The sequence below is a fragment of the Danio aesculapii genome, chromosome 13 (assembly GCF_903798145.1).
Source record: "Danio aesculapii chromosome 13, fDanAes4.1, whole genome shotgun sequence".
In the NCBI taxonomy this organism is placed as follows: Eukaryota; Metazoa; Chordata; class Actinopteri; order Cypriniformes; family Danionidae; genus Danio; species Danio aesculapii.
Genome location: NC_079447.1, coordinates 47828422 through 47841398, shown reverse-complemented (window position 1 = coordinate 47841398; position 12977 = coordinate 47828422). Strand labels below are relative to the sequence as shown.

The following is a 12977-nucleotide window of genomic DNA, read 5'->3' as shown; positions in this document are numbered from 1 at the left end:
GCATCACAGAATTAATCCTTGTGGCTCTATATGATAATGCCTCCACTAAGTGCCCATCTCCCTGAGAAATGTGATGTCTAATACTAAATATGTTGCAAGGGCAACTAAGGTCAGTGGGCGCTTTCAAAGGTAAGTATTTGAGGGCTCATTTCAAATAGGTCTCAAACTGCAGCATAACTTCCATATTCCTCGTGGCTAATCCCCATGGAAGCCAAGCTGCCCCTGAGGAATGCCTGAGGCTTGATCCAGGGGCCATTTTGGCCAAGGTGTCTGCTGAGTATCATTTCAACATCCCATCTCAGAAACAGTCATAGCATATGTGGGCTCTGTCCACTGCTATTTCTGTGGCCCATAAGAAAACAGGATTAGGTCTGAAGTTTAGCGCTCAACCTACACAAGCTCTGCTAGCATTAACTGCTGAAGAGCCTCAGCTTCAGGCCTTCTGCAGATAGGGCCACCTACAACATCCAGCCAAACCTCAGGCAGAGGGAGGAAGGATTACCTATGATATTTGGCTAAGAGCATTATCGTCTCACCAGACAATTATGTACTTGTCTTTGTCAGTAAAATAGGCAGGAGAGGAACAATTACTGCTTCACTGCAGACTTCAGGGTTTCCTCTAGGATTTTTTCCAGCTCTTTCCACAGGGAGAGGGGGCGTCGCCCATGGGTGATTTCCATAGGCCATGCCCCTTTCTGGTAGTGGTTAAATCTCTCCACTTTCACTTTTCAATTCACACACACTTTAGCCAGTTTTAAAATATCCATACTATAATATATCTGCATCAGATGAATACCCAGTTTACATTTTTTTTGCATGTTAGTTTGATGAACAGGCTGCAATGTCAAGACAGAAGTATTATAAATTAAATATTGCATATGAGGCTGTGAATAACAAAATTCACTTTCTTTTTGTCATACAGATAAGAGCTAGTAAAAAAACATAAATTTGCGAAACAACAAAACATTGTCCATTAGTATGATTATTAATAATTCGATTATGATATATTTTTAATTTAAAATAAGATTATTTCATAAAATATTTGTTGGGTCTGATTGCAGTGGATTTGGAACCAGGGAAATAAGGTGGTATTTCTCAAGAACACACAACAAGTCTTGACCTCAAATTTTTGAGAAAACATTTCACATTCCTTTTTGTGTACGAGGCATAAACATGAAGTTTTGTCCTTCATTAAGGAAAAACAAAACATGCTTCATATGGAAAGCTAAAGAGAGAGACAGAGAGCACAGAACAGACAAGAGCAAAGCTTCTGTAACCCAATTTCTTCCTACAATTGATTCACCAATGAGACAACAACAAAAGAGGGGGGAAAGATCTTAGATTTGGAAAACAACTGGAGGCCAGGGTTTTTAAACGCCCTGGTGGAGTTGGTGACTGGCTGGCTCACAGAAAGTGGGAATGCTTCATTGGGAATGCCACTAAGTTTGTAGCGAGTTAAGTCAACACAAAGCCGGTACATGAATTATTCACACACAGTGTTTTTAGAAATCCTTGTACTACAACAAGCTAAAGCTGGGGAAATTTCACCCTTGGAAGCAATTTTTTTAATCTCTACTTTTGATAAAAGAGGATATTTAATTTGCTTTCCAGCATTTTAATTAGCCATCCACTGTTAAAACGTTGTTGTTGGCTTAGGGAAAGAGGGTGTAACACAAGTGCTTCTGGGTAGAGAATAGGAACTCTTGATTTGGAGGCAGCTCAGGACAGAATGTAGTCTAAAATTAAAGGACGGGTGTGGGACGGAATACAAATCAGATCAATCCATATCTGTGTAAACTTCCAACTCCACAATGTGTTAAATCAACATTATCAAATTTGAGCTGAGGGCTTTGCATCTAAAAATGCAAAGTGCAACAGGCAAAAGACAGAATAACACATATCTGGACACCCGGATTTGTAAGCCACCTTATTTGAAGACAGTGGCTGGTATTTGAATAGATTTACATAGAGCGCAGAGCTATATTTTTCATGAGGTGGCCTATAGCTTTCAATTAAAAAAAGACACTGCAATGAGGTAAGCCAGGTTCAGGTGCTGATCTAATGTCAGTGACAGTAGTGTAGGCAGCCTTTTATTCAGTCTCATTACAGATCCCAATGGAAGGGTGGGGAGTCTGTGTTTAAAAGGGATGCGTGTTGTTCCACACCTGCTGTTCACAGTCACACTGTAATAAGGGGGCCAGCCTGCAAACACTGACTGGAGCTTGGTGGACTGCGGCTGATGAGCCCGGGCTAATTCAGGGGTGATTATGTAGTTTACTGGACCACTAAACCTCTTTAAGCTTGTAATTACAGCCTATTTGAGGGGGAACATTCAAAAGCAATTCAGCTGCACCGTGCCGTGCCACGCCAACCACAGCTGGAGGTGGGCTGCTGGCACTTGGCGGGGGAGTCTAATATCTGTGGGGATGAAGATCTGGATCTGAAGTCTGTCAGAAAGCATCACGTACAAGGTCGCTACATGCCACCTTGACCGGCCCCACTTTGGAGAGTGCCAGCTACCGACATTGCTTGACACACAAAATCAGAGTGGCTTACCATCGTTTAAAGCTGATAAACACCCAAATGATTGTTTTAGCTATTGTCAAGAGGGCTGCGAGTGAAATGCAAAGCAGTGCTATTAACGCATGCTTCGGTACACAAGCTACTCCACCCTCCTGCTTCCCAGCAGCCAAAACTGGCTTGTTGAAGGTGGGGGCCGAGTGGCAGGAGCAGGAACTCATGGTGCATTAAATGTTAAGAGAATCAGGTTACCATATTGCACCTTGACCAAAGAATCCTTTCCAATGCCTTTACTTTCAAGGAAATTATCCTTTAGCTAATTCCACTGAAATGTGATACTCAAAGGAAGCAATTTCGGAACCACAAAAAAATTCTAATAACCTGTGCGAAATTATTATGTTATTATCATAATTACCCTTTTGCCCTGGCCATTTTAATTAATGTTCAATGGAGGGCCTGGGGGGAGGAGAAACCTGGTCACGGTTGGAAAAAAGTTAAAAGAAGGTAAAGGTATTTTACAATTGCTCCCTTATGTCATTTCTCTGCCTGGATAAAAGTGGGAAGACTGAAGAAAAGAAGAACACATAGACATTTTCTGCTCCCTTTTTCTGTTGTGATCATGTTTTATCTTTTTTCTACCTCTTATTTCACTCTCTCTCTCTCTCTTTCTCCGTCTCTGAACGGAAGACAGATCCTTCTCCATCGGTGCACAGCTTATACAAATCAATGACTTAATCTGTCGTAACAAACAAGTGAGCAGCGCCTTACTTCTGTCTGCTTCCTTTTCCACCACTGCTGAAACACTCAACTGATAACAGAAAGAAAAATTAAAAAGGCAGTCGGACCAACAGTCTTTTCTTTTCTCCTAGAGATCTCACAATTTCTATTAACATCTGAATCTAATCTGATGAAATGCGGCCACGTCTGGTTCAAGAGACACATTGCAGATGCCTCACACCAAGGGGAGTGATCCCCTGGCTGTGCGCAGCAATCTCCATGGGGATGACATGGATCAGCAGGTGCTCTCAATGCAGCTCCCATGCAGCCATGCATCCCTTATTGCGACAGGAAACACCATGCACTCAGTGCGGCAGGAAAAGGTCAAGATCCACTATCAGAGCTAAATGGGGAGAATCCTATTCAATAGTTGAGTATGTGCCAGGTCCTGGATAAAGTTAAGGCAAATAAGACAAATCTAAGAGGTTTTAAGTATCGGAGACCATTTCCCCTTTGTTCATCGCCTTGGGAAATCAATGACAACAAAGACAACGGCACTTTAAAAGGGTCTTAGATTCAGTGCACAGGACATGCTAGTTCCATTAAACAATTTATGCACTTACTCATGATGGTATAAAATCATTTAATTTATACCTGCTCCAAGAGAGTTAATGATAGACTCTGCGTGCCCATCTTTTCAGTTTTAACCCACTTCACTAACAAAATGGAATTGGGTAATGCATAGTGTCAGTGTAGGTGTGTCTGAAACAAGCAAAAATTAGTAAATGCATTTTTATCCATGTATAGTTTATTTAGATACACTGCCAGACAATTATGCTGTTGATGTGCTGTGACTCTTTCATGAAGAGAAAAAAGCCCCATCAAGTGGCCTGGGGGTAGCGCCGTTTTCTCCTGAAGAACTGTTTGTCCCCAGATGAAAAGCACAATGAGCTCAGAGCAGCACGCATGGCTGAGATTACAAGTAGGAGGAACCGAATTGATAAATTAGTTCAGCAAACGTGCAAACTGATTACCGCGTCTCTGCTGCCATATAATCCATCAGGCATACACTAGCGCGCACATGCACACACAAACAGAGTGAGCCAAGAGTATCTGGGACAGACTGCTGGAGCTCTGCTCTGTGGGGGAATGCTCTGCAGTGGCTGTAAGTAAAAGGTATTGAGCTGCTGACTGCAGGCGGAAAGATCCCTGAGCACTGACGATTACAGCATAGCTAGGGTAAATCAGCAAAGCCTGGTCCGAATCGCCACACATAGCAACATCTAAAAGCACAAATAGACCTTTACCTCTTGACAAGACCAAAGCACAACACCATATATTAGGGCCAACAATACCTCAGAATAAGATGCATTACAGAATAGACCACGCTAGACTGATACAAAGATTCAAACAGGTAATGTTATGAGTAAACTTGCAAAATCATCTATACATCGTTGCTCTTTTCATTGTCCTCATGTCACCTCATGTATCATGTGCCCTTCCCAGCTCTGGCAATTGTGGATCAAGCACCTACCATAATCCCTGATTAACATCCTCCCTAAATGCCTCATAAGTCCATCCCAATGATAACCAAACTAACTTTACACCAACAATGAATAATAAATGGATTGTTTCAGATTTCAAGATTTTTAGATGGTATTTCTACAGTCGGCAACTGAATTACTTTGACAGACACACTGCTTGGATAATAGGATAACCTTGCACCACACCTGAGTTCCAACCTTCTTCCTAAAACAAGCTGAGGGGTTCATGCTGACACAGCATTTCAGAGCGATTTAGACACGACTAGAACTGAGCGATAGACTGCATGGCTTCTCACGTTCAGGTCATAAGCTGGTGTGCAGACCGGAGACCATGCAGGCCTACCATGATCTCACACTCAACAGTCACTAGCTGCTAACTCTTCACAAGTATCTGATAATGAAATATAATACAGCTATGATATAGCAGGCTGAAGTATAACTTTCTCTAACTGACAACGAATGAACTAATGAAACTGCCTTGGAATGCATGTTAACAAGTTGCACAGCTGGAATTCGGTGAGGCCCACCTGTGAGTTTTTGGAAAACAATTGAGTATATGAACACAGTCTTCACCACCGATGTGACTGCACCAGTGGTTAGCCCTTAATATAAAGTTGGCATGTTCTTAAGGGTACTGAAGAAGACTGGCTGGAGAGTAGGACTCTCCTTTGGACTTGCTATACACCAATAGCTCAGAGGTTACATGAAGTAAAATGTAACTGCCTTTATTACAGAGGAAGGGATGAAATCCACGGTGTCAAGACACAGAAAGATAAAGCAAACACTGTTAAACACAGTTTTTTCCATTGTTCCAAAGCCTTAGTCTAAAGGTACAGCTGATGCTGGGGACGCCATGGTGGGCTTCGTTAGAAAAAGGTTTACCGATGTGGTGCTCATCAATCAGTGCACAGATGGCCTTTGAAAGGCTGTGTCAACAGTGACAGAGCAGCGTCCATCCACCTCTCCTTGCACCATGTGGAGTCTGCCAATTCGATCCGTTCTACCCATGACACACCAAGGCCTTTTACGCTGTCACCCTCGAAGTCTTGCCAATGATGGATATACAGTCTTTTTACACCCTCTCTCTCTTTCCCTCTCTAGGGGTGAGAGGTGGGGGTGCATAGGGCTGTCTATCCACAAAGACCAGCCCCAAAGAGTTGCCTGCCCCACATCCCAGGGGCCTGTCAGTGGGGTAATTGATGATGTTTTCATTACAAGATGTAGGAGCAGGGGGGGGGGGGGCATCCTGCCTCAATGGGCAGCCACAGCCCTAAAATTGACTCAGCTGCCTCTTCTTTGACACCAAGTTTTATAAAAGACATTAAGTCATTGGTTCCAAATGTCTAACAAACACAAATAAACATATGTCCTTACAAATAAAAACAACACAGCCTAAAAAAGCTACAACAGCTGAGGTAGAGATCCAGTTGGCTGCATGAAACATGTCAAAACAGCAAAGACGCAGTTCAGAAAGAGCATAATAGTACACATGGAGTCAAGAAAAATCAAGAGTGCTTGAGTCTAACTGTCTGAAAAATTCCTTGAAGCTATTTCGATTTTGTGGCGCCTCCAGTACTCACTGCTACTTAGATGGAATTACGAAATAACCAGCGACCTTAGGCTGCTAAATTGAATTTACAAATATTAATCTGCATGGACTTTCTGCTCTTGTTAAAAATGAATGAAGGAAAGTAAAAACAATATACACTCAGAGCTTCAGTTTCTAAGGAGTGACAAACAGTGGTTGCTTGATTTGTGTATGCACATGGCTCACTTGAGGTTTGCTCTGGTGTGTTAAAGGTGAGATGCAACTTGTGCATATAGTTTCCCACCAGGACAAATGAAGACTGCCATTCTGGGGTTGCCAAGGGTGACCAGTGCGCTGACATCTCAGGGCTTTGGCAATAAACAACCATGGGCTAATGGCATCTGAGGCCTGATTGACCTCTGACTTTTAATGGCTGGGGTGTTTTTTTTCTGTTTTGTTTTGTTTTTTGACATGGCCATTCAGGCTGAGCTCTTTGGCTAACTGTTACCATGCCTAAAATTGGTTACGAGAATGCCATTTTACCATGCATTACCATTAAGTAGTTTAATGACATTCTTTGATTACCAAGTAAATACCATGCCTGACAACATCACTGTTAGTCTATGATCCATGTTGCAACAATATATTTGAAATTGTCTAACAATACAAAATGTATTGCTGTGCTTTGTAATGTTTTCAATTTTAGTTATCCAAAATCTTTCATTAAAATAGTAACTTTGGCTGTGCATTGGCTGAAGACTTGTTAAACGTTCTGTCTGGGCATCCAATTGCATTGGTGTCATGAGTGACATGACCTTATCTCTTTGTACAAGTCTTCATGCAGTATTCCAACTTACAGAAAACGATGGGGATTGTATTTAATGCTAAGAAATACAAATAAGTATGGATGCACTGAATTGTCGGCGGCTGAAAATTATTGACCAAAATTGGCATTTTTTTATTTTTGGCTGAAAAAGAAAAGACTACAAATATTAACCAGAAATAGGCTTTGGTTGACTACACTGCTTAGCAGTGATTAGCATGCTGGTTTCACTCTCCATCCAGCTGTAGTCACTTTGTAGTTTATAAGATGCTTTCACACCAGTTGCGGAAAGTGCTGTGCTTGAAACCCATTCATTTCAATGGCTTGTTGCTGCACTGATAAAAATGTAGCGGAGACCACAGTTGATTAACTTGTACATTTATATTATGATCAAAGTTCAAAATAGCTCAATATTCAACTTTGTGGATATTCTACTCGTGAACGTGTAGCTACTTATCTATGCATAGACCACACATGCTCACAGGAAAAGCAAAGACTGCTCAAATACTTTGCTGACAGGATGCTTCTTTACTAGTTCACTGTCACTAAAATTGTACTGTCAATAAAATATGGTTAGTTTATTTACTGTCTTTTTCTTTTTAAATATGTATAAATTAAGCATAAACGTCATACAAAATACACTTTATTTGATTTAATAAAATAATAAATAATTATTACAAAGCATTTTCAGCTTCGGTTTTCAGCCAAGTGCATCCAGAACTTTCTGCTGAGAGTATTATTTTCATTGCAGCCCTACAAAAATGATCAGACTTTTTTTATTTGTGAGTTAGACTTTATATTTTGGTCATAACAAATCCAATTTAACACATCTATTTTGCTATACAGAGCACTTACACCAAAATATGCTTCTGCAAAGTTTTGATTAATGTGGTACACATTTAAGAGTACATTAAGTTGACTTAAAAGAATGAAATTAAACAGACATTTTAAAAAATGTACTCCCTGCCAGTGTTGTTTTAAAGAAAAACTGAGAAGTCCAGCCTTTTGAAAACTCCTCTGTGCTTTCCAAGCACTCCATTTTTGAGGAGGTCATATGCTGAACATCTGTAATTTTGCCCAGGAAATCATCAGCAGGCCAACTCAAAGCCAACTCTCTCCCCCCAACTCCATCCTCTAACTATGGGGCAACAAATTCAGCCCAATTCCCCGAAGAGGACACAGCCTGTTCCCCCTCCTGCTGGTCCAACCAGCTCAGGGTCCTCTGCACGATTCACTCCATCGAGTGCAGAAATGAGTTATAGCGTTTTTCACACCTGGTTCTGCTCAAGATGCAGCACAGTTGAGGTTTGGCAAAATGTGCTCCCAGCGAGTAAGAGAGAAAACACACACACACAGAGACACGCATAAAAACAAGAATGTTGCCTCCACCAGAATTGTTACATGTGTGTGAAGAGGGTGCTAAATTGGAGCCTAATTGCATTAAAAGTGATTATGCCTTCCAGTTTCATTTTGAACACAAGCAGCATGTAAAATGAGGGAAAAAAATGGGCGATTGCACATTGTGCTGTGGTTTGCTTTTTACGAGCTGTGATGGAGGCTCCCTCCCGCTTTCTGGTTCTGTGTACAAACAGGATGAAGCCCAGAGCCCAGCATGCCAGCCTAATATTCGGCTGTTCCAGGATCTGTCCTTACTGGAGCGGCATAGCAACAATCTGAAGCCTAGCTTTCATCTAATTACTCTATCACATAATTTCGCAAATTGCCCTTTCACTGGGGAGCTGAGTGCAAAAACATGAGCACAGCGGGATTTGGGGCAATGGCTTTCATTTATTACTCATTTCTTGTTAAATTAAACAAGAAAATACTGTTTGTGAGATAGAGGGTGAAAATCAGGAGGGAACAAGGAATGGGAAGGAGGGGGGCAAAGAGTCCAATTTCACGGCCACGGGAACAGGAAAGCTGCTCAGTGCACCCAGCATTCCTCTCCAGGATGCCTGGCACAATCACACTATCTTTGTTCAGATAAAATAAAAAAACAAACAACAGTTAAAGCAGGAAAAATAACACAAGTTAAGGGCCTCTTGTTTTGTTTTTCTTTCCTTTTTTTTTTTTACTTCACCACAAAGTTTATTGGAATGTGTTCACGCCGACTTTACAGCATGCTAAAACACTTGTGAGTGGCGGGTAATTAGCTAGCATCTCTGCCTCTCTTCTTCATGCTATTCTCAGACCCGCAAAACACCCTTTTCTATTCTCCAAACAAGCCAACTAGCAACCAGCGACTGAAAACATCTGATTAAAGGGCAGCTTCAGGGTGTATCTACCCCATAAGCCTTCACCATCTTTTCTGTCTTTTCACCATTCCGCTTATTGTTTTCCTCTCCTCCATCGAATGGCTCTTCAGTGTAATCTTGTACCGCCACCCACTTCACACTTCCGTCTCTGCACAATAGTACATGCAACGAGTGCACTTTTGCTGTGGTTAGTCCATATACTGCACAATACAAATGTACTGTACTGTATATGTACTTGACTAAGACAGACAGCCATCATCTGTGTTGTTTGGTAATGTCATTGTCTTTATCTCCAAGGGCCAGACCTGAGGACTGTTTCTTTGCACACATCGATTCAGAGGAAAAGGGACATCCGAGGTATCGGAAACTACCTCTTCTGTCAATCCTGCGCTCTCATGCTTTCTCCGACATCTCTGTAGCCCTAGTTGAAACTTTCCAATGTCCTTTGAGTAAAAGCCAGTTGGAGACGGAAGGCGAGACGACGACATTGTCCGTAAGGTCAGTCATCCGTGCATCACGTGCTGCGTGTTGTTTTGTTCCCCACACAAATGCTGAGCTGTCAGAGTGAAGCACTCGACACAGGGAGTGAAATGAGTCTAATTTCTTGAGTTTGCCGTAAGGAGTGCTGTGCAAACCTATTTACAGCAGAGTGTTTCCATTTATGCTTCGATCCAACCAAAGCAACACTTTTTTTCTGGATCAGGATCAAAGTCGACTTACTTTTAGAATCTTTTTCTATCTGATACTTTTGTAGAAGGAATTCTAAAGTAAGTTATTGGGGTTTCGTTATTTTGTTATCTCTTCGTAGAGGTGAAAGCAGACAATTTGCAAGTTAAAATAAATGTGAAACTGGAGAACAAAACCAGTATTGTGCTGTATGGGTATATTTTTCATTCATTAATTTTCCTTTGGCTTAGTACCTTTATTTTTTTAGGGGTTGCCACAACGGAATCAACCGCCAAATTAGCCAGCATGTGTTTTATGCAGCGGATGCCTTTCCAGCTGCAAACCAGTACTGGGAAACACCCATACACTCTTGCATTCACACACATACACTACGGCCAATTTAGCTTATACAATTCATCTATACTGCATGTCTTCGGACTGTGGGGGAAACTGGAGCACCCAGAAAAAAACCCATGCCAACACAGGGAGAACATGCAAACTCCACACAGAAATGCCAACTGACCCAGCCGAGGCTCGATCCAGTGACCTTCTTGCTGTGAGGCGACACTGAGCCATCGTGAAATCATTAGAATATTAAGTAAACATTGTGTTCCATGAAGATATTTAACCCAATCCCAATTTTACCCCTTAGCCTTTCCCCTTACTTCTTGTTTTGCGCGTTCATGTGAAGGGGTAGGGGTGTCCCAATTCTCTTTAGCATGAAAGTGTAGAGCTAAGGGGAAGGGCTAGATAGCTCTTGAAACTGAGATTTTTCAGGACCACACTCGAAACCAGGGGGTATAAAAAATTCCCAGAATACACCATCTACAACAAAAATAACGCAACTAGAATAACTACAATAGTATGAAGCAAGAAATCACAATGACATATGATGGCGTGTGCAGGTGTTGTAGTGGTGTCCCAATTCTTAGGAGTAAATTTCGAAGCCCTTCCCCTTCACACTCTGTTTTAAGGGCCAAGGGGAAGGGGTAGAGGTAGGAGTACAGAAATAGAACTGGGATAGTAAGTTTCCTTCAGTAAATAGAGAAAATTTCAGCGAAATAGTCTCCTATATCAACATAATTCACACTCATGACTGGTTTTGTGGTATAAGGTCACAAATGTGTTATCTATACTGTTAAATAATACAGTCTTCTACCAAAATCTGTCATTGCAAATACCCTTAAAACATAAGTATCCTGTGCACTCATTATGATTATAGAAGTCTTTTAGGGATGTTTACTTGTTCATAGATATGTGGTAATTTGAAAAAGTGTGCTCGTGATGTATTGAGCACTGCTAAATGCTTGCTAGGGTGGAAAGTCAAGTCTGATGGCTTAAAATTAACAGCACATTGAACAAACCACAAAATTTAAGATATACAGATATCAATAAAGGTGGCACGGTGGCTCAGTGGTTAGCACTGTTGCCTCACAGCAAGAAGGTTGCTGGTTCGAGTCCCGGCTGGGCCAGTTGGCATTTCTGTGTGGAATTTGCATGTTCTCCTCATGTTGACGTGGGTTTCCTCTGGGTGCTTCGGTTTCCCCTACAGTCCTAAGACATGCGGTGGTGAATTGAAAAAACTAAATTGGCCATAGTGTATGTTTGTGAATAAGTGTGAATGGATGTTTCCCAGTGCTGGGTTGCAGCTGGAAGGGCATCCGCTGCATAAAACATATCCTGAATAAGTTGGCGGTTCATTCTGCTGTGGCAAGCCCTGATTAATAAAGGGATTACGCTGAAGGAAAATGAAATGAAATCAAAAACTGTTATAATTACAGATTTAACAATTTTGATAATAGTTTTGTCCCATGCTAACGCAAACACGCCATATAAATGTCCACTATAATATTCAGCCAAGACAAATAGGAAACTGAACTTCCATCATTCTGTGTTCTTGTGGGTATTCTACACTTTTGTCAGTGTGTAAGTATGTGTGTGTGTCTGTGTGAACTGGCAAATGGCTTTCTTTTCACACACCTTTCTCCTGGGGCCGCTAAAGGTGGTAGTGGATGGGGGTGGAGTGTGTGTGTGTGTGTGTGCGTGCTTGGGGCAGGTGATGTTCTTGGGGGCTCAGGCATAGTTTCTGGGCCACAGATGTAGGAACGGGGGGTGAGCATGTGGAGGCTTTTGGCACTGATCAAATGGACTGCCTTTTGACTCCAGTATGGTTAGAAACACATTTGCTTTCAACACCTGAAAATACATGATTGCTGGGCCATAATAGCTACTTCAGTCATAAAGCGAAACACCAAATGAGTGAGGGCTTAAGTAATATGTTTATTGAAAATAGGCCTACGTGAACATTTCACTGTCTTTAATTAAGAGACATTATCATTATGAGTTGTGCACGTGTGCGTATGAGTAAGAGAGAGAGAGAGACTGGCAGAGGTGTGTTAAGCCTGGGAGAAGGGTAGATATATGGAGATAAGTGGTGTCTTGACAGCACTCCGATTACTTTGTGGTAAATGAAATAGAGGAAGTGAAATCCATCAAAGCAGGAGGAAGAGCCAACCACATCAATGGCCCGTGATGCTCTATCACTTCTTCTCTATGGCAGGTGTGGACAGCCACAGCAAGAGAACTAACCACCAGCCCCCAAAACACCAGCTAACCTGTAACCTAGATGTGCAATGACCCAAAAAATATTTCGAATTTTACACTTGGTTTATTTATGTTAACATACTTTTAGTTTTATGTTTGATACACATATACAATCAAAACCTTGGCTTGTACAGTGTTTATGCACTATAATCCACATCTCCAGTAATTGCTTCTATAGATAAAACTGTATGGATAGTTCCTACAAATGCTCTACAAGCAACTCTAAAAATCTTTCGTATCTTTGGCTTCGGGCTGTTTAATTTCTTGGCTAAAAACTGAAAGCGTGTGGTTAAGGCTAGGCAAGATAAAGCGAATGTGTG

At 41.6% G+C, this 12977-nt stretch overlaps 1 protein-coding gene across 1 annotated transcript in view; it reads right to left on the bottom strand.

The window, feature by feature from the left end:
- Positions 1–12977, bottom strand: part of LOC130239978 (homeobox protein Meis1-like) — a 73982-nt gene that overhangs the window by 24811 nt on the left and 36194 nt on the right. The gene's annotated exons all lie outside the window — the stretch shown is intronic.